Below are 25940 nucleotides of genomic sequence, written 5' to 3' on the forward strand. Positions count from 1 at the left end.
TCATTTTGGAGAGAACTCATTTTTGATGGTGTCTTCCAGCTTCTATCACTTGAATTTTATTTGTTTCAAGGAAAAAGTAATCAGCTATTTCTCATAATTTCCAGTCTAATACTTGTATTATATTTCTTGTCAATCCTTTGTGTGTGTGCGCGTGTGTGCATGAAGAATAAAGAGTTAATGATTTCTTTCTAAGAAATACAGGTGGATAGTGGTCTCATTGAAGGGATCTAGTTTTATGAACCAACTCTAAGATTTCTGGCAATAAATTTAGTCTAGAAAGAAAATATATTAAAAATAAAGTTTCTGTATTAAAGCTCTGGGAGTTGTTTAAACCATTTTAGAAATTATAAGGTAAAAATTCAGAAAACAGAGAGAGAAATTTTTCACACTTACATTTTTATTCTATGTTGATTGATATGTCTGTTATTTGACAGTTTCTTCTGACATTTTGTCTAGCCATGTCACTGTCAAAAATGAGGGTAAGTAGCTTACTATTAGAGTGCATTACTTCCACATGTTATAATTAACAGGAAGAGCCTCAGAGTTAGTCAGAGATGAGTTAGAATTCCATTTTAGCATATATTATTTTGGGGCCTCAAGCAAGATATGTATTATCTGTAAATCACACTTTCCTCAGCTTATGTGAATAATATCTATTCTTTTCTCTTTTTATTTTTTTAAATTTGTTTTACTTAGTTACACATGACAGTACAATGACCTTGGCATTTCATACATTTGAATCAGATGGGATATAATTTTTCCTTTTTCTGAGTATACAGGTTGCAGAATCACATTGGTCATGCATTCACATATATACACACAGTAATAATAATGTCTGTTTCATTCTACTATCCTTCCTATCTCCCCAACCCTCCCCTCCTCTCCCATCACTTCTCTCTACCTAATCTAGGGTAACACTAATCTTTTTTTTCTCATATCTTCATACATGTATTTTGTATAACAATGAGGGTCTCCTTCCACCATCCATGCAATTCCCTTTCTTCCTCCCTTTCCCTCCCACCCCTCTTCCCTATGTAGAGGTAATCTTCTTCCCATAGTTAAATAACAAAATAAACAAACATGGCTGGAAGTACAAACCATATCTCAATAGTGACCCTAAATGTTAATGGCTTAAACTCACCAATCAAAAGACATAGGCTATCAGACTGGATTCAAAAAAAGATCCAACAATATGCTACCTACAACAGATTCATCTGATAAGAAAAGACATACATAGAGTGAAGGTGAAAGGTTAGGAAAAATCATACCACTCACATGGACCTCAGAAGCAAGCAGGGGTGTCCATACTCATATCAAATAAAGTAGACTTCAAGCCAAAGTTAATCAAAAGGGATAAAGAAGGACACTACATACTGCTAAAGGGAACCCTTCACCAACAAGACATAACAATCATTAATATATATGCCACAAACAATAGTGCAGCTATGTTCATCAATCAAACTCTTCTCAAGTTCAAGAGACAAATAAACCACAACACAATAATTATAGGTGATTTTAACACACCTCTCTCACTACTGGACAGATCTTCCAAATAAAAGTTGAATAAAGAAATTATAATATCTATTCTGAAAACATTTCATCTAAAGTAGTTGACTGTGTTATTCTGATCACTATGAGTTTTTGATTGTTTCATCCAGAATGACCAGCTAGGATGCCTGTTTTTTAAAATCAATGTTTGTTTAGAGCAGTGGTACTCAATTTGGCTTTACCATCAAGGGGACCACAAAGACAGTTTTGTTCATCCTGACTTGGTGTTGGAGTTACAGTGCTATTGGTAACTAGTGCATAGAGGCCATGTGTGATGGTGAATATGGATTGTCAAATTGATTGGATTAAGTCACTTCTGCCCGGTTTGATGAGGGTGGTTCCTGAGGTGATGGCATGTGGGAAGAAAATGGGGGGGGGGAATATGTCCTGAATATGGATGGCACTGTTCAGTAGACTGGGTGCCTAGATGGAACAAAAGGTGGAATAAAGAGTAAACTGAAGCAGATGCAGGCTTGATTCTTCTTGAGCAGTTCCATTGACTGATGAACATCACTTGAGAACATTGGACTCCAGCTCCTTCACTCTTGCAAAGTGGACTCTGACCAGTGAATCTCCAGGGACCTACTAGGCCTTCAGTCTGGGGTTGGGTTGCACTACTTGTTACTCGTGTTCTGCTCTAGCTTCTTGGACTGGATAGCTACTGGTTCCTCTAGCCCTTTGTGGGACTCTCCAGCTTTTGAGAGTGTGGTAGTAGAAGCAAATGTGACTCCATTTTGTTTTATGACTTCATCCTGTAGAACAACCATGCCAAGTAGAAGAGTCATGACTGGGGCAAGATGTTCTTTTCCTTTTGCTATAGAAACCTTTAAGAACACAGAACTACCTAATGGGGTATTGTTTCTGTAACTAGGGTAACAGGGGTCTGTTTCTGTAACTGGAGTGACTGGGCTAACTGTGATTGGTTAGGCTTCCCTCTGCTTGACTGCACTCTCCCGCTTCTGTAACCTGGCTTGCTTGCATTGGCTAGACCCCCCAACATCCCTTTTGCTGTTTTCAGTCTTATAAGGAGTGCCCTTGCAATTGTTCGGGACTGATCAGGGGAACAGCTTTATGTTCTGGTCAGCCGCCACCGGTATGCTTCCATAAAGGCTTGATTTGATTATTATTATTATTTTTTGTTTATTTTTTTTTTCCTTTCTTATTTTTCTTTTTTTTATTGGTTGTTCACAACATTACAAAGCTCTTGACATATCATATTTCATACATTATATTGAAGTGGGTTATGAACTCCCAATTTTTACCCCAAATGCAGATTGCAGAATCACATCGGTTACACATTCCACATTTTTACATAATGCCCTATTAGTAACTGTTGTATTCTGCTACCTTTCCTATCCCCTACCTTGATTTGATTATTCGTGAGTGATCTGGAAGTTAGTTTATGAAACCCTGGGATGAAGCTCTAACTATAACAGGAGGATAAGCAAATCGAATACCTCCCTTTTTATGTTATATGCATACACATGGGCATGCATATAACATAAAAACGCTAGGGATGTTTCTAAATATCCCAAGATGTACGAGAGAGGTCCCTCCCTACCCACCACAAAGTATTGTTTCAAACTGTATTAGCTTTTTGTGGTGACCAAAATATCTGACAAGAACAACTTAGAGGAAGAAAAAATGTATTTAGGTTCATAGTTTCAGAGGTTCAGTCTGTGGCCAACCAACTGCATCCCAGAAGGATGTGACAGAGGAAAGCTCCTCAGCTGTGGCAGCCAGCAGAGAGAGTGAGAAAGGGAGAGGAAAGAGGAGGGTCAGAAGCAAAATCATCCCTAAAGGCACACCCCCAGTTACTTTCTCTAATCATGCCTACCTGCCTACAGTTTTCACCTAGGAATCTATTTGAGCTATTGATCCACCAAATGTATTAGGACACAAGTTAGGTCCCAGCTCTCATAATCTAATCATCTCACCTCTGAACATTGATATATGACCTAACTTCAGCCATCTGATTTTTCTGGGGGGGGGGAAACTCATATCCAAACCATATCATTCTACCTTTGGGCCCCCAAGTTCATGTCTATCTCACAACATAAAATTCATTTGATCTATTTCCAAGAGTCCCTATAGTCTTAAATGCTCCAGCATTGTTCAAAAGTCCAAATCCAAAGTCTCATCTGAGACTCAAGGTAAACCCTTGGTTGTGAGTTTCTATTTAAAAAAAAAATCATGCTTCATAACATGCTTCCTATAGATAGTGTTAGAAATAAGCAATCCCATTTAAAAGGGGAGAAACAGAGCATAGAAAGTATGGGATAAAAACAAATGGAAGCTTATCGAAATAAATTTGGCTGAGAAAACTATTCTCAAGACAAAGCATCTTTCCCTGCTCATTATCTGGACCTGAGATCTGTTATTTTCACTCTTGTTTTTTTTTTTTTTCAGTTACTCTCTTCCTATATTTTCAATTTGCTAATCCTTTTTTTCAAAACATGTTTCTCATTCATTGTTACAATTTAAGTTCTACACCTTACGGTAAACTCTTGAAACCTGCACCCATGTCTCTTCTTTCCTGCAGTGCACTGGCTACACCAGTGTCTTACACCCATTTTGACTATATAGAGACATGATTCTGTTTTCATGAAGTGAATCTACATGCTTTGGTTCAGCTGGTGATATCATGCTTATCCATTAAACCACCCCCTTCTTTGGATAACTCCTTGTTCTTCCCAGGCAGATTTGACTGCTGCATCCTATATCCTACCACTATGCTGGAGCCTTGCTGATGTCGTGGTAGAGCTTATATACATATTTTGTATTTGCTTGTGTAGCTCCTAAAGTTTTTACACAAACTGAGATGGGGTTTCCTATGTAATGTTATTTTAAAAATCTATTTCCACCAGTGAGCCACGAGCTTCTTGGAGCATACAGGCCATGGATTTTCAATGTAGTATTCCAATAACATGGCACAGTGCACTGTGTATATATATATATATATATATATATATATATATATATATATATATATATAATATATACACATGATAAAAGGCTAAATGAACTAAAGTAAGAATAGCAATATGCTTTTTGCTCAGAATAACAACAATCTACTTTTTGCATGCTATAAATTCCTGATATTCAGTTTATTCTAACACTGCTTAGCTGGCTAGGTAAATTTCTTTTGGATAGGAGAAGACTTTACTTTTTCCTTAAATAAATTCTGATATTTCTTCATTGGGATATTTATCGGTGACACTCCTAGGCTCTGCTCCTACCCTTCCCTGACTAGAAGTGAAGAAATGGATTCTGATGCATAGTTCTGAAAAAAGAACCTGAGAACATGTTCCATTTCTCTCTCCTATATTCTTGGGTGATGTATTTGGTTTGGGAATGTATTTGGTTTGCTCTTCCATATCATATAACAAGGCATGTGTTCCTTTGGTTTGCTTGTGACTGACTGAGTAAATCCACCTAACTTCAAAATGCAGAACTTTGTTGCAAAGATGCCATCTATATAAGGCATGCTATAGTCTAGACTCTAGCTTCAAGCAAAGTGAAAATTGGCTCTTGATCTCCCTGTTTTTCATTTCTCTTTATTGTTCTGAACTTAGGAACAGAAAAGTGCAGTAATTTACAGATCTTTGTCTGCAAAGCTTTCCACCCAAACTACACTTAGAAGTTTCATCCCTCTTCCAAAATTCCGTAATATAAAAACAATTCCACAGAGGGGTTTGTGTTTTGTTCTTTTTGAGTCTTTTCTCCTCAATAAGATTACCAGGGCCAGGGATGTAGAAATAGACTCCCTCATACTTCTGTGCAATCTTCACAGATTCTGGCAGGTTGAAAGGCATTTTAAAGTTCATATATGTTTACATATTTTCTGACATACGTTTAATTGTCCTAAGGGTATTGATAGCCTTTTTTGTTTATGTCTGCATAATTAATTAAGTATTAAATGTTAGGTAATTTGTGAAAAAATCCTGATTATTTTATATAATAAGAAGATTCTTTAAAATAGTTACATTTGCATGGTTGCCTTATTAAGATTTTACTAAAATAATTTTAATTTGCTATGATTTATTATAATAATTTCTCTTGTGTTACAAAATAGTCTAATGTGCCATAAAATATGAGTGACATAAATGTGAAAAGCCCTTTGTAAGCTGTCAGGTGCAGTTAATTCACACCATTTTTCTATTCCTATTAGATATTTATAGAAGTAATTAACTCTGGAGATTATTTGGCTTTTAATAATATTTTCTAAATTATAGGGGAAACAGAAATTTTTGAATTTTGTCTCCTTCTCCTTCCTATTTTAATTTCTTTCCCATACATTAGTAGGAATATGTTTGGTCTCTATTCTTCTTGTCTCTCATAAATGACATATTCTTTCTAGTTAGTCATCCATAGTCAGCTATGGGAGATTGCTGCTTCAAGGCTAAATGAATCAGTATGGTGGTTATGATATTTTGGTGATGGATGGATGTTTATGATTCATCTACGGATAAAAATAAGGGCTGTCACAGTTCTTTGCTTCATGGATGGTAGTTCCTTACCATCCATGAACCAAACCAAATGGATAAAAATCTAAAATTGCATAACCTCTAGTGTGAAGAAACCCAGGATGGACAATCCCAGGCAGTTGGAATCAATCATCACACCCCCGTCGCACAGATGGCTTCGGACTGCATTGGTTCCAGAAACAAAAAAAAAAATCAATCGGACATTTAGAGATTGGCATTGTATACATTCTCATCATTAAGAAGAATCTGGTTACCTTCTGTCTCTCTGATTTACACTTTCTAGGCAAGTCTTTGAAAAAGAGCTGCCAAAGGAAGAAAGAGAGGAAATATGAACATCCTTGTATATTCTAATTTTCATATTAGTTAATCATTAGATCAGCATTATGATAAAGACATGGGTGATGACCAGGCAGCTTTCAGGCATCAAAAGAAAAAAAAAATGGAACCAAACTTAGTTTGTAAAACTGTCAAGTAAGCTGACAATGATGCATAAACAAGTTAAAGTATCAGAAAAAAAAATCCTTGGCCTGTGATGCATGTACTATGCTTGAGATGGTTAATGATGAAAATGATGGGAGATATCAACTTGTTTATTATTTCAGTGCTGTTGTCTAGAGAAAAATAAAAATGACTGCTCATCATTAAATGAAATGTAAAGGAGCACATAGTGATTTACATTAAGTGAAAACATTCTGCATGCCTAAATTAAAGAAAATCATGTTTTAAGGGAATTAAATATGCTGAACTGACAGACTTATGTCAATTGTACTAAATATAAACAAGGAATTGTGTTAGGCCGAATTTTGTTGCTGTGACCAAAAATGCCTGACAGAAACAACTTCGAGGAGAGTTATTTGTATTCAAAATTTCGGTTGTCTCGTCCATGGTTGCTGACTTTATTGCTCTGGGTCCCAGGTGAGGCAGGGCATCATGGCAGAAAGATATTGTGGAGGAAAGCTGCTCAGCTCGAAGCCAGGAGGCAAAGTGAGAAAGAAGAAGGGAGAGGAAGAGAAAGAAATATGAATTGAGGAGACAGGGCCAAGATATAATCCCCAAGGGCTTGCCTGCAGTGATATACCTCCTCCATCCACACCCCACCTTTCTATAGTGACCACCCAGTGAAGTCCCTTCTGATTATTAATACATCAGACGGACTGATCCATTGATGAGGTTACAGCTCAAGGTTACACTCTTGCCTAAGAGTCCCACTCTGAGCCTTGCTGTGTGGGGGACCATGCTTCTAAAACATGAGCTTTACTGGTGACATTTCCACTTCCAAACCATAACAGAAATATACAGATTACAACAGCCAATGTGATTATTATAGAGCTTTACTCTTTTAATACAGCCCTTCATATTGAAATGAGCCATCAGTGTGACAGCCTTCTTATTATACTAAATTTCTAAAATAATATGATAATTCAAATATAGCAATTTGAATTCCTATTATGTAAGAGATGGCTCTCTTGTGGGTGGGCAGTATTCTTAATGGGTTTAACGTGGAAAAAAGTCCTTTGGAAATTGTAAGATGTAATTCAACAATAACCTTAAATAAATACAATTTTTGAATGGTTTGATAAGTTCAGGTTCCAGATACTGTGACCATTATCTGGTATTAAAAAAGTTCTTAAGAGCCACATCTGCCCCTCCAAAGAAGTAAGGCTAACTCAATTTTATAAAAGATATACTCTTAGATGTTTATATGTGTTCAAAACTTTTAATAATTAAAAGATTATGAAATTATTTTCAAAATGACACCATTATTTCCAAGTTTCAAATATATATAGTTGCATATTGTTTGCAGTTGACCCATTGTTCATCTTTCCATTTAATTTTGCTATTTTTCTCTCCTTGTGTTTGGAGATTATACCTATAAATACTTGTCTTGCGACTTTGATCTTGTCTATAATCTATGATAATTTCATGTCAACTCTGAGGAAATTATGAACATCTCTGACTTCACTGCCCGTGTGTTGTAACAGGACAGTGAGGTGTTTGACAGAGATTTGCCAACACAGTTCAGGGACTTCCTTTGATAACCAAGAGTACTGAAGCCTGCGCAGTCATTTAGGTATGTAGGTCGCATGGCATGCCTCCACACAGAGGGAGAGGGTTCCCTGGCCTCCATATTACTGCAGGATATGACCATCTGTGATCGCACCTGCACACATTAAAGATGCCCCTAGATGAAAGAAGATTGGATTTTAGATTTTTAGATTTTCCTAGTTTCTCAGGAAAGTATAGCCATGATCAACAACCCTGGCAGCAGTTCCAAAGCTGGGAATGTTCCACTTAGTGTTTAAGACATAGGTAGTAGTTTTTCTAGGGCTGCCATTACCAAGTCTCACAAACTGAAAGCCTCAAACTTAAGAAATTCATTACCTCGAAGTTCTGGAACCCAGAAGGCCAAGAACAAGGTTTTGACAAGGTTGATCCCTTCTGAGGCTGCCATGCCTCTCGCCTAGCTTCCGGTGGTTGGCTAGCAATCTTGTTGATCCTTGTCTGGTTTACGTATCACTTTGATCACTGCCTTTGTGGTCATATGCCATTTCTCCTTTTCAAAAGCACATCAATCATGTTGAATTGGGGACCCACCCTAATCCCAGTATGATCTCATTTTAAGTAATTACATTTGCAATGACACTGTTTTTAAAAAACTATGGCCACATTCTGAGATAGAGGAATTTAGGATTTCTAGATGAATTCTGCTGACGGTAAAGGTCATAACTCAGTCCATAAGAGAATAGCTAAGAGGCCAGTGGTTCTGGGACACCATTAGTGGTGAAGTTCAGAGAGTGGTAGGGGATGAGGTCAAAGAAATGATAGTTACTTCAGTAGGCCATCTTTTATCCATGTGGGATATGTTCTGAGATCACTATTGGGGGCCTGAAACTAGATGTACTCATCCCTATCTATACTCTTTTTTCCTGGTCACACATACTTATGATAAGTCTTAATTAAAAAAATAAGCTCAGTGAGTGAGTAACAAAATAAGTAAGATAGAATAATTATAAAAAATACATTGTAACAAAATTTCCAGTATCACTACTCTTTCACTCTAGGACCATTAAGTAAAATAAAGGTTACTTGAATGGCAGCAGTATGATACTATGACAATCTGAACATGGCTACTAAGTGACTATCAGATGGGTAGGGCATACAGAGTGGATATGCTGGACAAAAGAATGATTTATGTCCCAGATGTGAGGAAGTGGGACTGTGTAAAATCACCACACATGGCTTAGACTTCGTGTACAGTTTAAAAACTACAAATTATTCATTTATGGAATTTTCCACTTAATATCTTTGGATTGCAGTTGATTGTGGGTAACTCAACTGTGGAAAGCAAGACTGCAGATGAGTGGGGACTACAGTGATTGTGGTGGGCCTTATGGGTAGTCAAAACAGGTTTTTAGTCTGAGTCATGCAGAGTTGTGAATGGCAGGATGACATGAACTAATTTTAAAAAAGATAACACTGATGATAGATTGACAATAGACTGTAGGCTGATAAGGTTAGAAGCAGAGACAGCATAATGTCATGAATATCCATAAAGATATAATAATGGATAGATACCAGTAGCAGTATTGCTGCTGAAAAGTGGTCAGTCTCAGAACATAGAATTTTTAAGGTGTATGGGGTAGAATTTGCTGATTAATTCCATATAGAATATGGAAGAGGGATTTTATGGTTTAAATGTGGTATCCCCGTTTCCATGCAATTATTGTTATAAAAAACTACATAAAAGAGATTGTGAGGGAAATTGGAAGAAAAAACAAGGAGAGAAATGAATTACAGTAGATGGGATAGAAAGAGAAGATGGGGGAGGGGGATAGTAGAGGATAGGAAAGGTAGCAGAATACAACAGTCACTAGTTTGGCACTATGTAAAAATATGAATGTGTAACCGATGTGATTCTGCAATCTATATTTGGGGTAAAAATGGGAGTTCATAACTCACTTGAAACTAATGTTTGAAATATGATATGTCAAGAGCTTTGTAAGGTTTTGAACAACCAATAAAAAACAATGTGGTATCCCCCAAAAGCTTACGTGTGAGACAATGCAAAAAGTTTTGGAGGAAAAATGGTTGGGTCACAGCCTTAACCTAATCAGTGAATCAATCCCTGATGGAATTAACTGGGTGGTAACTGGAGGCAGGTGGGGTGTGGCTGGAGGAAGTGGTTCATTGGCAGTATGGCTGTGGGGTATAGAGAGTGGAGTCTCTGTCTCTGCTTGCTGATCACCATGAAAGCTGCTTTCTTCTACCATGATGTTCTCCCTCACCTTGAGCCTAGAGTCAGCCTTCTATGGTCTAGACCTCGGAAACCATGAGCCTCCAAGTAAACCTTTATTCTTCTATAGTTGTTCTGGCTGGGTCCTTTCATCATAGCAGTGAAAAAGCTGATTAAAACAAGAGACAACCTAAACCAGATTCTATTATTTAGGTCTGAATAAAGAGGAAGGGTTGCCATTGATTCAGATGGGAAATGTATGGGTGTAGCAAATTTAGGGTGTGATTTCCAAAGCCATCTGGAACTATTATTTGTATTCAGGCCTCCTGGGTCTCAGGGTTTCTATATCTTTGTGTTTTTCTTTATGGCTGAATAATATTCCATTGTGTACGTCTACCACATTTTCTTTAACCATTCATCCATAGATGGGCACTGCACTGATTTTTATAGCTTGGCTATTGTGAATAGTGGTGCAATAGATAGGTTTCTCAATTGTATGGCAACTTTGATCCCTTTGGGTATATGCCCAGGAGTGGTATAGCTGGATCATATGGTAGTTCCTTTTTTATTGTTTTCAGGAACCTCTATACTGTTTTCCATAATGGGCATACTAATTTACATTCTTACCAACAGAGTATAAATTTCCTTTTCCCCTACCTATTCACTAATGTTATTTATTTCTTCTTGATAATAGCCTTCCTGACTGGATTAAAATAGAATCTCAATGAAGTTTTGATTTGTATTTCCCATATGACTGAAGATATTGAACCATTTTTCATACATCTATTGACTACTTGTACGTCTTTTGAGAAGTGTCTATTGTACTCATTTGCTTATTTATAGATTGGATTACTTATCTTTTGGTGTAACATTTTTTTGATGTCTTTATATGGTCTGGATATGAATCCTCTGTCAGAGGAATGGCTGGTAAGGATTTTCATCCATTCTCTAGGTGTCTCTTTGCCTATACAAATATCTTGAAGTGTTTCCCCTGGTTTCAAAATTTCAGGTCTTACATTCAGATCTTGGATTCACTTTGAGTTGTTTTCTGTGTCGAGTGAGAGATAAGAATCAAGTTTCAGTCTCCTATAGGCAGATGTCCAGTTTTCCCAGCACCATTTGTTGAAGAGACCATTTTTTTTTCTCCAGTGAATGTTTTTGGCTCTTTTGTTGAGAATCAGGTGACAGTGGATGTGTGCGTTTATTCCTGGATCCTCTGTCTTATTATATTGGACTACATTTCTATTTGATTGTGTGTGTGTGTGTGTGTGTGTGTGTGTGCATGTGGGTGTGGTACCAGGGATTTAACCCAGGGATGCTCTACCACTGAATTATATCCCTATCCCTTTCTATTTTTAGTTTGAGAAATGGTCTCACTAAGTTCCCCAGGCTAGCCTTGAACTTGTGATCCTACTGTCCTAGACTCCTAAGTTGGTGGGATCATGATGTGGGCACTAGGCCTGGCTCTGTTTCTTTCTATTTCTTATTCTTACACAGCGCTGCATTTGTTACAATGACACTATTGTTTATTTTTAAATTGGGTATTGTGATGCCTCCAGCAAACATTGTTCTTTTTTTTCTTTTTCTTTCTTTCTTTTTTTTTTGTTATTTTTTGCTCAGAATTTTTTTTTTGTTATTCTGGATATTTTGTGCTTCCATATGAATTTTAGGATTGTTTTTCTAATTCTTTGAATAATGTTATTGGTGTTTTGATGGGGATGGCATTGAATCTGTGGATTGCTTTTGGTAGTATGACAATTTTAACAATATTAATTCTCCAAATTCATGAACATGGGAGGTCTTTTCATTTTCTAGTGCCTTTTTCAATTTCTTCCTTCACACCTAATTCTCATTATAGGGGTCTTTCACCTCCTTGTATAGATTCATCGTAGGTTTTGATATTTTTGAGGCAACTATGAATGGGTTTCTTCTCCTGATTTCTTTCTCAGCGAGTTGGTTGTTATTATATAGGAAAATTACTGATTTTACATGCTGATTTATCTATCTTGCTACGTTGCTGAATGTATCAGTTCTAAGAGACTTTTCCATACTCCGGGGTTTTCTAGGCCTTTAATAATATCATCTGCACACAAGGATAATTTGGTTTCCTGCATTCTATCTGTATGCCTTGCATTTCTTTCTGTTGCCTGATTCCGGCCCAAATTTCCAGTATGATGTCGAATAAGATTTGTTAGAGTGGACACTTCTGTCTTGTTCCAGATTTTAGTGGAAATACTTTCATTTTATTCCTATTCAGTATGCTATTGGCCAAGGGTTTGTCATATATAGCCTTTATAAGGTTAAGGAATCCTTCAATAACTAATTTATGGTTTTTATCCTAAAGGAATGCTGATTTCTATCAAATCCTGGTCTTGACACTGGTCACTCTTTTCTTCTACTCATCTCTGCATTGCACTTTTCTTCCATTATAAGGTTCCATTCACGTTTGTCACTACTTAGCAGGAAAGCAATGACCACGTACTATGTTTCAGAGAAAAGTGCCCATTTGATCTTCCCAGTTCTTTACTCTTTGCCTTTTTATTCCTTCCTGTCATGGTCCAGCAAACAAAGGGAAAAATACAGTGCAGTACGATACACTGACCTACTTAAAACACAGACACAAAAGACTCTCATAGCTGTCTTATTAGTATGCTTGAAATTTCCCTCTTCCATTTATTTAAATAACCTCCTTTACAAATAGCACACACAAGATTATTTTGCAGTAGATAAAGATAGCTTTCTTTTAAAGTGATTATACCTCTTTGCAGAAAGTAATATTTAGAAACATTCAAACCGATAAGATTTTTTTAATGAGAATACTGACATTGCTCATTGTTGATTCAGATGCTTGAAGCAGGAGTTATTTATTTAATACCTAGCTTATCTGGCATTAATTAATTTATTAGTTTATTACGCATTCAATTGAAATTTGTTATTTAGTTTCATATGTCAGGGATTGTGGAGAATAAAGCACAGAACTTATTTTGATTTGTTTATGTCCCTTGAGAAGCTCTTAAAATGCCTTAGAGATATCACTTTTAAGATAGAAAATATTCGAGTATAATCTGATGAGGCTCATATGGGATATCTAGGTTTTTCAGGGCTGCTTTTCCTGGTACTTTATCATCACAGGTTACTTTATCAATGGTTTTAAGCAGCTTCTTTAGTCTCTGCTTTTATTATAAGACATTTGTTTTCTGTGGTTCAGAGCTGATATTGGTATCTAAGACCCCATGTAGTCTTCTCAGGCAGGCAGCAATAGCAGTATCCAGGGAGGAGAGTCTGGGTAACAGATCAAGTGAGGAGAAGGAGAGGCACAGAATAATAGCTAGTGTATTTCAGAGATGCATTTCTAGATTCAAAGGTCATGGTCAGTGAGTAATACATAATTTCTTAATCCTAATTTGGGAGTCAAAATGTGCCTAATTGAAGAAAGAAAAGAAAACAAAACATGAGTAGCAGATAACAGCAGAAGAAATGAGTCAACAATGATCAGAGTTTTCAGTGACCCTGTCACTTCAAAAGTTTATCACATTGGTGCACCCCTCTCACACAGGTATTTTTAAGAAGCTACTGTGCTTTCAATTAGGTGACATGATTTCTGAGCAGATGAGTGCATATGTACAGTAACCACAACATGCTTTCAAAGGCCCCTGTAAATCTTTGCATGATATGTCTTCAGACTTGATCTGCCCAGGAATTCCTGAGTAAACCAAAGTAAAAGGACAAGTTGCTTTAATTTTCATGATTGCAGCCTCCTTTGGCAGAAGAAATTCTCTGCTGTTTGTCTTAGACTCAGGCTCCAGAGTCTTCCTTGGATGCTCTTTAGCTTCTAATTTCCTTCAGTTGATGAACTTCCCTTCTGCCTTGTTTGTTGATCTTTTACTGACTTCATGAGGCCACCTGTCTCAATCATGACCTAGATCACCCTGCTCTTAAGCCCTCTGTGAGCCACACATCCTCTGGACCCCTGCCTGTTTGACTTTGCCTTCTTCTCAAGATAAATGAGCCTGATCCACTTTATCTACTTAAAAAACCTTTCTTTGCAACAGACAGAAGGGAACTTAGCTCTACTATAAACTGATGTGCATGGGTTAATTTTGAAGTCATTTTTTTCTTTTCTGTTCAGAATGTAACTTCATTTCCTTCCAGAGTCCTAGTTCAAAGTCTGACTAGGATAATAATTTTACCTTAGTCTGTTGATGGTAGGATCAATAGAGCATGCATCAAACAATTGCTGCTATTTCTACTGTCTTCCACACTATTTTCTACATTGCTGTTACATGATCTTAAACAAATGGAAAGCTTTCACATTGCAATTTAACTACTCTAATGTGGCCGAGGAAAGAAATATGTCACATTCAGAATGTGTTTCTTTATATTTGTTACTGTCTTCGGTTTCCCTAATGCTAATTAGAGCTCATGTCTCAGATAATATTGAGGTGTTCTCTGGATACAGGTTATTAGACAAGGATGTGTACCTGGAAGTAAAAGTTGGAATCTAAGAGAAATAAACAAAGAAAAATTTGAAACTTGGCCAGGTACAGTGGCATGTACCTGTGATTCCAGTTATTCAGGAGACTGAGGCAGGAGGATCATGAGTTGAAGACCAGCCTGGGCAATTTAGTGAGACCCTGTCTCAAAACAGAGTAAAAAGGATCTTCGGTGTCACGTAAACAAAATTTAAATCTTGTTAATATAGGAAAAAAATGAATAAGACTATAAGGACCAGTATTCTTGAAAAAGAATGAAGTATGAGTTGTGGAGAAGGAGTCGTCATTATCTTACGAGGTCAATATGAGAAAACTTAATAAAAATGCAAAGTTTTCACAGAGTTTTAAACAAAGGCAGAGGAACTGCTGGATGGTGATGAGCATAAAAAGGACACATGATATATTGACCTTTTCTATAATTCAAATACTGTCCAGAGTCATGTATTCTTTAATTGCTCAGCAGACGATGTATCAGAAAGTATTGTTTTGGCATATATTACTATTTTAAAACATGTCCCGATATTTACAAAATAAAAGGTTTTGCTAGATCATGTGGTAACATGAGTAAACAGTCAACAGCCTACAATATTTCAAAAATGAACTTAAATATATGTTTTTTTTTCCAGTGTGGGGGCGGGGGGAATGGGCCTTGCATTAGTTTTGAAGGTGAATCAGGACTCAGGCAGAGCCGGGCACCAGATGATCACCCACTCTGTGAATTTTGCTATAGTCTGATGTGATTACAAAAGCCTCCCAGTTTTCTGAGTGGTTTGCACGTGGCTTAGCTAGAACAAGGGATGGAGCTATAGGTATTTTTTTTTTTTAATAAATGGATTTTTACCTTTGTCAAGCTGGTATTTTTCTTTTGAAAGCTCATGAAAAATAACACCTATTCTAGCAAGAAGTGTTCCCAAACTGAACATCATACCCCTGAAGTCTGCTGTCGTGAGGACATGGTGGCTTAAAAGGTATCAAGGAGGATTTGATAGAGCTTATTGAAGGATTTAAGGAATTTAGAAATGTTCCAAAATGGTGTGAAACTTATATCACAGGTATTGATACTTGGGAATGACTATGTTGTCAATAGACGAAGGTTATGTCAAAGGATAAAACTGTGGTCAGCAGAATCTAGATTGATCCTTTCAGTACTAGAGATTTTTCCACATGGATGGGTACAGGGGGTTTACGTTTGGCTACACTATTGTGGATGTTGACCTTTTTTTTTTTATATTGGGTATGCCTGAAATCGTCCTTATTCTCTTTGTCTTTCATAGAGACTCAACTTTCTTGCTTTATTCTTCCAATCTATTTTCCTTTTTCTTCCATTGCTGGGCTGTTGAGGTCCTGTGTTCACACTTTCCTTCTCCGTAAGAAGAAAAGTGACTTCACAGTGTACCTAAACGGACAGTACACATCACTAGCAAGTTAGGAGCTGAGTTGATAGGTCCCCAATTGAGGAACAAGGAGATGATTTTAATAATGAATTGCCATAAGACCACTTGAGCCTCCACCATTACCACGTGGGGGCTCTCCCATCACATAGGGAAACTGGCATGTATTTGCTGATGCGAAGGAAGAAGTGTGGGTTTTGTGATTGAGAATCAATCATATTGTTCTCAGGTTGCTGTGCAGTCATGCCACAGGTCCATTATTGCCTCCCTTCCAGGAAATGGCTTATGAGGGTAGGTTTGGTATGGATATGGTGAACAGAACACTGAGGTGGGAAATGGGACCTTTGGAACACACCTAGCCAAACACAGCTGCACCTTCTAAGAGACTTCAATGTGGAGTGTGCCAAAGGGTCCTGCCTCCTGCTAGAGCCCTCTGGAAGCCTTTTCTCTCTATATTCTAAACAAAACGTCATTATCTGTTCCTCCCAACTGAGTTTTGGGTCTCTGTGGGTTGTATAAAACCCATCGTGACAGTAGAGGAATCCCTGGAGGGGGGCAAATTTCTTTTCTTTCTTTTTTAAATCCAGCACATCCATTCAAGTCTTTATGTTTCCAAGTTTTCTAGCCATAACATGATGTCATTTTCATATAAAGAAATCTTCGGAGCAGTTTTTATTTAAAGTTTTATATTTATTTCTATGAAAAATCTATTTCAGTGCCTGCAGGCTCTGCTTTTGGCACAAAAGTTTTGCTGTGCTGTTCAATCGAAATCAAGTGATATTTCTCCACCTGCTGTCTTCGGCTGTGGAGCCTCAGAAGCTGCTGCTGTGGTTTGCCTTCTTGCTGGTGTAAGTGCCAGTCCCTCAGGAAGGGCCTTAGAGGAAAGCTAATGTACTCAGCAAGCCGTGGAGATTCTCTCAGAAAGACCAAAAAATTATATAGATTCCAGTGACCTTTTGAACTCATGAAAATAAAAGTGCTAAATATCCTAAGTTCATAGGGCCTAGGAAGGAAAGAAGGGAAATAAGTGGAATATAGAGAGTAAAAGACTTTGTATCAAATTCCGAGGAAGGCAATGTGTATCTCAAAGGTGAAATTTTTCCTTGATTTCCGGTTTAAAACAGGTGGGGAAGAAGACTATGGTGTTTATTGTTCCAGGAAAATGAGTTTTGTTCCCAATGTAATAAAAGAGAATATATGGGTTCATTTTATTCGGTAGATGAACTTAAATTTTTGATTGAATTTTCTGGTGAGAGTTTCTATATCAGGAGAGATAAAACTCACTCAGGAGGCATATCTTAAAAAACACTTGAGATAGCTCCTTCTGTCCTGCCTGGAGAGAAAGGAAAAGCAGAGGCTTCCCTGGGTCCCTGTGGACTTTGGCTCAGGGCTGCTTTCTCTCCACACTCCACATATGCTGGAATTAAGGTTTCTGGAAATGGAAAAAGTTTAGAGAGTGCTTGGGAACTGCCTGCAGGAAGTGCTAGGAAGCAGAACACGCTGCTGTTGGAGAGCTTTTACTCACGTGGTGAGTTCCAGGGTCCACGTTGTCTTTCTGGTCTGACCTTTACACTGTTTTGGACACTAGTCTGCAGAAGGCCCACATCTCAGGCTGTCACTCACAGTGAGTCAGAATTAGAACAGAAGTAGCAAACTCATAAATATTGGTAATTCTTAGCTGGGTCTCCCAAATGAGATTGGAGCATGATATCGAAACCCCACATCTTGACTAAGCTACTGACTACCTTGCTCAACTCATGAGACACTAGTATAGAGGATGTTCAAGCAAATGTCCATCTTATTACTAGCTCAAATTAATTATGTCATCACTTACCTCAGCGAATTTGGTGGGTGGTGTATCAGCCTTGATCAGTCATTTTGCTTATCTTAACCAAAAAAGGATTGAATTCCCTATTCTTTGACCCTGATGTGGCAGACCCATATCTTGATCTTTGATCTTTGAGGCTTATTAGTCTAATTTTCAGAGGTGAGAGGTGACATGGAGAAGAAATATAAATGAGATTATTAATCACACTCCATTTACATTTCACTTATTTATTTCATTAGATAAGTGCAGAGTGCTGTGTACCATAGTTCTGTGGCCTTTATGATTCATTTTTATCTTCAACCCACATAATAGAGGTTAATGGTGTAATGAGTAGTTTGGAACATGGGCCTCTGGTGCAAGATTGGGTAGGTTCCTTAGCCGTGTGACCTTTGGTAAGTCACTTAACCTCTTTGTCTCCATTTTCTTGTCTGTCAGGTAGTGATAACAGTAGTGCTTAGTACCAGGTCCTTCAGAGGATTATTTGGAGTTAATAGATGTAAAACACTTGGAACAGGGCCTGGCATGGGAAAAGCCTTCTTTATGAATATTAAATAAGATCCCATCTTTCTAAAGCATAAAATGCCCATGTATGGGGTGAATTCCACTAAGAGCTAGTCAGTATTTAAGTTGTTCCAATAGGGAATTATTTTTTCTTTTAAATGGTAGAGAAATCAATGGTTTTATGAACATGAGAGAAATTTAAATTTCCACCTTAATCTGTGATTAAAAAAAAGAACATATAAAATGTGAGAAAATACTTTGTAAGTTGAAAAGAGCTATAGAACCAATGGCAGTAATTATGTTGTAATGATTTTTAGCTATCAATGGCAAGATGACATTATGAAGTACTAACAAAGTGGTCCATAACTTTCTTTTGTTTGCCTTATTGCTCCCTGTCCCCGACCCATCTACACACACACATACACACACACACACACACACACACACATACACACACACACACTACCTGAACTTGACTTCTACCACTGCTGGAGCCAAAGGTAGCATGGAAGTATTGCAAGAAGAAACCAAGGCCCTTTTTCTCTCCAAGTTCAAGGTCCTGACCTAAATGGTATGCTCCGATAAATACTGTTGAGATAGGAAGAAAGTTGGAGAGGATGCCAATGTGTTCATTGCCAATGGGAGTCTGCAAAGAGAGCTCTGCATATGGGCATCTGGATCTGGGTCTCTGGGGGTCTCAGATACGCCAGTGTGTGTGTTCAGGGAAGGACAGTGTCTATTTGCAGTGTATCTTGGATGGGGCTCTGCTTCAACTGTGTCACCAGTGAACTCAAGGTGGCTAAAAGGGTACACCAGTGTCACCAGTGAACTCAAGGTGGCTAAAAGGGGACAACAGAGGAAGATGAACCTTGAGATCTCTTCATCAGAGTCCCTGCAACTTCATAAAGTGAGTGAGAGAGCAAAGAAAGAGAGTGGGAGGGAGAGAGGTGGGAGAAAGAGAGAGAGAGAGAGAGAGAGAGAGAGAGAGAGAGAGAGAGACTGACTTTGAGGGGATCTGGATATTGGAATGAGTAGGGACAGCAGCCCATGAGGAATGGACGAGATGGTCAGATTCTCTGAGAGGGCAGCTGCGACAGTGAACGCAGTGGGGTGCAGGCTGACCAAGAGCCTGAAGTCTCCCCTGATATCAGGATGCTAGTACATAATAGAAAAGAGAAAGGGCCCTCAGAGAAAGAGGTAAGGGAATGAACCATGTACAGATTCATGTAGAATCAACTGAAATTCTCCTCAACTAGCAAGATAAAGCTTTCTTCAACTGACTGTAAGGGCAACTTGAGATAGAAACTACATCTAACCTAAACAACTCAAAACAAACACATTACAGATTCACACGTCTGAGCTTTGTGGATTGAGAACACACACACACTTACACACACTCACACATACACACATACCCACATACACACTACATGGCAGATAACAAAACAAAACAAAACCAGGAATGTGATCATCTGGAGAGGAGGGGTTGCTTTGAGAAGCATGGAAGAGCAGCAGGCATGAAAGCGTGGGTGGACAGTTGAACTGTCATGGCTAAAACTCTATCGAAGGATTCTTATTTTCATCCTAGACAAGGGGTATGGGAAGGTTCCTGCCTCAAGGGTTGCAGCTGATTTTGGTGAAATAAAGAATAGTTATTACTTATAGTTCCTGCCAACTTTTCTAGAGCACAGTGCTACTGACATTTTGGGTCTGAACAATTCTTTGTTGTTGGGGTCTATTCTGCACATTGTAGGATATTTGATAGCATCCCTTCCCTCTACCTATGAAATACCAGTAGCATCCCTAACTCCAGTGTGACAACTAAAGTTATGTCTAGACGGGAATAGATGTTCCCTGGGGAGCACAATCACTTTGACTCAAACCACTGTTCTAGAGTACAAATTTCTACTACATAGAAGTCTCCTTGACTGTGAATACCTACTAAGGAAGGTGGGAGACAAGGGACTCACTGAAGGATGTGAGAAACATTGGAAATGGTGAGCAAGTAAATTTTGGAGGATTGGCTTTTAGAATTTTTTTTTTTTGGGGGGTTTTACTAGGGATTAAACTCAGGGGCACTCGAACCCTGAGCCACATCTCCAGCCCTATTTTGTATATAATTTAGAGACAGGTCTCAATTGCTTAGCACCTGGCCATTGCTGAGGCTGGCTTTGAACTTGCAATCCTCCTGCCTCAGCCTTCCGAGCCACTGGGATTACAGGTGTGGGCCACAACACTCCACTTAGAATTTTTATTTACATTTTCTTTTAGAATCAAATTTCAACGACATTAGTAAATGTCATTGACATTCAATACTTTATTCTGGAAAACTGCTATTGAATATGTTCTGAATGGAGCTCTCTATTTGATCAAAACTATTGCCTTTTATCCTTCTGTATGCATCTGAATTCCAAAGCACTTAGTCCCATTTGGACTTTCTTGGCTCACTTTTGGACTTTCTCCAAAGTTTGCATGTTCCGGTAAAGTCAGAGGATACTGATAAAGTAAAGAAAAGGTTGAAGAAGATTGAGGAGATCAGAAGAATTCTAAAGTATAGTCAGATATTGGAAAATTTGATGAATAACTGTGACAGAGAAGCAAGGGCTTTGTAAAGAAGAAGAAAACATCAATTGTATTTCATCTTGAATTTAATCAAGATCTAATAGTACAACATAGGAAAGAAATAATCTACAAAATACTATAAAATTCATATGAACAAATAGATGTTAAGCTAGAGAGAAAAGATCACTCTGCTGTCAAACTTATTTGCTATCCTGAGTTTACCCTTAAGCAGAGTTCTATTTACATCTTGCAGTGAATGAATCACATAAATTCTTCATTCTCAGGGAAACTGAGCCTTGCAATAGATGCACTTCCTCTATCCCCCGAAACTTGACTCATCTGTTCCAAGGCTTATTTGCAGTTTACTGTGGCATTATTTTATGCGGTCACAGACACAAAACCTTCTATTGTTCTGATAATTTGGATGATTTATAGGTTTGTATATGAAAAGCTTGGTGGCATCATCATGTTATCTGATTCCCAAACTTATCCTTTCCCTCTGAGTTAGGATTTGTGCCTATGATTAATTCAACAACTTGAACTGCAAAATGTTTGCCCTATAATGAGTTCCCCAATGATACACAAACCCCATCTTTCAGGTCAAATGAAAATTGGTATGTTTACCTTCACCAGGGAGCTAATGTAATAACAGGATTCAGTCCATGGTTACATCAGGGTAACTGATCAAGTCCCCAAAGTGCATGCTAAAATCACAATGGACTTCGCAGCTGGCTCCTTTCAGGTGAAAAATGGGAAAGTGATTTTGGCCTTTTTATTATCCACCCTCTGCTGTCACCTGTCTCACCTTGGAGCAATTTTCTGGGCTGGGGACTTCACTTGTTTAGCATTTCCTATATCATGACTTATTTAAGCATTCAGTACCTAAAATCTGGTACACTAGTCAAACATGTATGGGGCAGGAATCCTTCAGCACTTCTTAACTGTTTTAATAATCTAGAGCTGCAGCACCAAGCCTTTTTTTCTTTTCTTCCATGTTCTCTTTTTTTTTCTTTAAAAAAACAAAAACAAAATAACTTTAGCTTGGGTTAGTGGAGGTCATTTACCTACCAGATATGTCTCCAACAGTTTATTAGAAGGCATTTCTATTATTTCTCCTTGACATTATTATTGATGCGAGATGTAGAGGCATTTTTTTAGAAGTGATGCTGGGAAAGCATCTGGTTAAGTTAGCTAGGCTGGTTCAAGAGGTGATTCTAAGGCTCATTAAACTCAGCACTCCCGTCATCCAATAATGGATACCCTAGAGTAACCACTCAGGAGTGAACATTGTAGTTTCTTCTTCTCGCCTTTATGGAGAATGGTTTTAAAATCAACCCATGAGATGCTTCTTAAATAGTATCATTGTTTACCTGCTATTTGCATAATCCAGGATTTTTATAAATGCTTTGGGTACTGAGAAAATAAACTTGTTATGCATCTTATATCCATCACCAACCAAAACATTTTAAGGAAAAGCTTCACTGTAAAACATTTCACTGAGGAATAGGCTGACATTTTAGAGACTTGTCATAAATAGTGCAGTGGCACTAAGTAAACTGAGTTTAATGATGAGTTTTACAAGGTAGTTTGTTTCTTCCTCTTCTTGGGCTCAATGACCTTTTCCCAAGAGAGGTATTTATGGGAAATCTACATCTCTCTTTTATATTCTTTCAAATCTTTAGCTTACAACTAGGAGCAGAGGAGATAAGGGGCAGGAAAAATAAATGAAAGAGAGGGAGAGGGAGGGGGAAAAAGAGAATAAGAGAGAAAGATAGCATGCTTTTTGCCAACTGGAAAAAAAAAATCCAAAAAACCAACAACAGCAATATCCAAAAGGCAACTTGGTCTCCTTGGAGGGAAAAATTAGAATTTTTCTAGAGGTGATAATTAGCCATACACTGGCGTAATGGGGAATCTTGAGTCTCCCTGCATACTCTATTGCTCCTCAGTAAATGATACCACCATCCACTCTGTTGCTCAGCCCAAACCCTCATGGTTTCCTTGGTTACTCTCTTCATTTATCTGTCCTGTCCTACCCTATCACCTCTCACTCTCCCACTGGTCATTGTCCCTCTATCCCATTTCAAAGTCATATCCCTATTTTAGAGTGATAGTCTAGTCCTAGACACCATGGTCTTTTACTTTGGCTGCCAAAAATGTGCCTCCTAACTGGTAGAGAACTGCTTTCTCCCTGCTTCTATTCTTGCTGCTTACAGCACACCCTCCAAGGTGCAGCTGGAGCCTCACTGTAAAACCAATTCTTATTATGTTTACCCAGCGTTAAATGGGGTAATGACTTCTCAATCATTGAGAATAAAGACCTCAAGTATCTTTTGAGTATCAAAAAATCATTATATTACATTATGTGGGTACGTACTGTATGTATGGTACATATGTGTATACACACAAACCACATGTGTGTTTTAGATGCTTTTTGCACCTCATAGTGCACGATTAGTAGAACATTCAATTATCTAGATTTTTTAGTTTTCCAGACATTTTTTCCCGGAAAATGGGATTTAATTAAAATATCTTGTCATGCTAATGAACAGAAATCTTAAAATGTTTCTTGTAGTGCAGGTTCCCCCTTTCCTGGTCTTAGTTTATAGGTATTGATTTATCTAGCCATTTGAATTTTCACTGGGATTTGGCGAGACCTGGCTGTGTGTCAAGTATTGAGCTAGAAGTTGAGACAAAAGAGAAACCCTGGACTACAGGGAGCCTGGTTCCCAGGGTGGGTATAGCTACAAATAGCAAGTCATTCATAGCCACATTGATGATAAAAATAACTGTAGTCATAACAAATTAGCTGATAATTCACCTTTTTATTACTGAAATTACAGTAAGATCTTTATATGCATTATCTCGTTGACTGTCATCATCACCTATATGGTAGGTACTATTCTTCTTCTTTCCTTTTTTTTTTCTTTTTGGTGCTGGGATTTAATTCAGGGTTCTTGACCACTGAGTTATATCCTCAGTTATATTTTATTTTATTTTGAGATAGTGCCTCACTAAGTTGATTAGGGCCTTGCTAAGTTGCTGAGTCTGGCCTTGAACTTACGATCCTCCTGCTTTAACCTCCCAAATTGCTGGGTTTACAGGCATGTACCACCTTGCCCAGTTTCTTCCCATTTAAAAAACTGAATTTAAGAAGTGTCTTGGCCAATGTACCACAGCTAGAAGTTGCCAGAGAATGACTTCTAGCTTGTTTCTTTAAATTCTAAAGCCTGGCTCTAAACTGTCATGTTATTGCAAGTGGGAAATGGAAGCCACGAGAAGGAATTACAATGGTTTGCATCTCTGCTCCTCATAAAATTGCTGTAAAATTGTCTGTGTCACAATTGCCATTCAAAATAAAATAGGCCATTTCTTTAAAGGAAAAGACACACAAAAAAACTAAAATTGTTTTCTCAAAGAAATTTTCCTTAGAAAGATGGATTTTTTTTTTAATCAATATGCATGGGTAATGTCACTCTGGTCATCATGGCGCTGAGAACAGGCATTCTTTAGTTGTCTGGTAAGGTAGGAATGAAACTGCCAAGCGCTGTATCTGTGTCCCTTCTGGAATTCCTGTTGAAACGGAACCTTGATGCAATGGGATTAAGAAATGGAACCTTTAGGAATCAGAGGCTTTTAGGTGTCTCATGAAAGAGCCTGAGGGTCAAGTTCCCCCCTTCCATCCTTTTGCCCTTTAGGTCTTCTGCCATGCCAGGACACAGGGTTCACAGCAGAAGTCGCAATCTTGAAGCATACTTGTCATACACGAAATCTGCTTGTCCCTTGACTTGGACTTCCCAGACTCCAGAACTGTGAGAAATAAATTTTTGTTGTTTGCCATTTGACCCAAGTATCCCACTCCTCAGTTTATACCCAAAGGATTTAAAATCAGCATATTACAGGGACGCAGCCACATCAATGTTTATAGCAGCTCAATTCACAATAGCTAAACTATGGAACCAACCTAGGTGCCCTTCAACAGATGCATGGATAAAGAAAATGGGGTACCTATACATAATGGAATATTGCTCAGCCTTAAAGAAGAATGAAATTATGGCATTTGCAGGTAAATAGATGAATCTAGAGAATATCATGCTAAGTGACGTAAGCCAATCCACAAAAAAACAAAGTCCAAATGTTTTGTCTGATAAGCAGATGCTGATTCATAGAGGGGTGGGCGGGGGTAAGGAAGAAAGAAGGAACTTCCAATTTGGCAGAGGGGAGTGAGGTGAGGGGTGAGGCTGTGGCCATGGGAAGGACAGTAGAGTGAGACATACATTATCACCCTATACACATGTGTGATTACACTACTGGTGTGACTCAGCACCCTGTACAGCCAGAGGAATGAGAAGTTATGCTCCATTTGTGTACAATGTGTCAAAATAAATTCTATCATGTATAACTAAGTAGAACAAATAAAAAAAAGTTGTTGTTTATAAATTAGTCTGTGGCCTTTTGTTATGCAGCAAGAATAGCCTGAGAAGGAAGCCTTTCGAGTTTTTACAAAATACAATATTGTATGGATTTCTCTTCAGCAAACAGTAAAGAAAGTAGCAAAACAGGAAGCTTTAAGTATTTCATAAAGGGAAATTTTATTGAATGAAATTGAAGTATCTTTAATGTAAGTCACTTTTTACTCCTAAGTAGAAAATGACAAATACCCATTCCAGGCATCTTGTTTATGTGAGCAATTATAGACAAGTAACCTACTGTGGGGTGAAAAAGCACATAATCTTCCTGAGTCTTGTGGAATACTGGCTGCTAGTCTATGGGATCCTTGAGACGTTCCACTGGGTTTCTTTTTCTTTCTTTCTTTTGAACCAGGGATTGAACTCAGGGGTGCTGAGACCACTGTGCAACATTCCTGTCCCCCTCCCCTTTTTTAAAAAAATTCTG

The sequence above is a fragment of the Ictidomys tridecemlineatus genome, chromosome 14 (genome assembly GCF_052094955.1).
Source record: "Ictidomys tridecemlineatus isolate mIctTri1 chromosome 14, mIctTri1.hap1, whole genome shotgun sequence".
NCBI lineage: Eukaryota > Metazoa > Chordata > Mammalia > Rodentia > Sciuridae > Ictidomys > Ictidomys tridecemlineatus.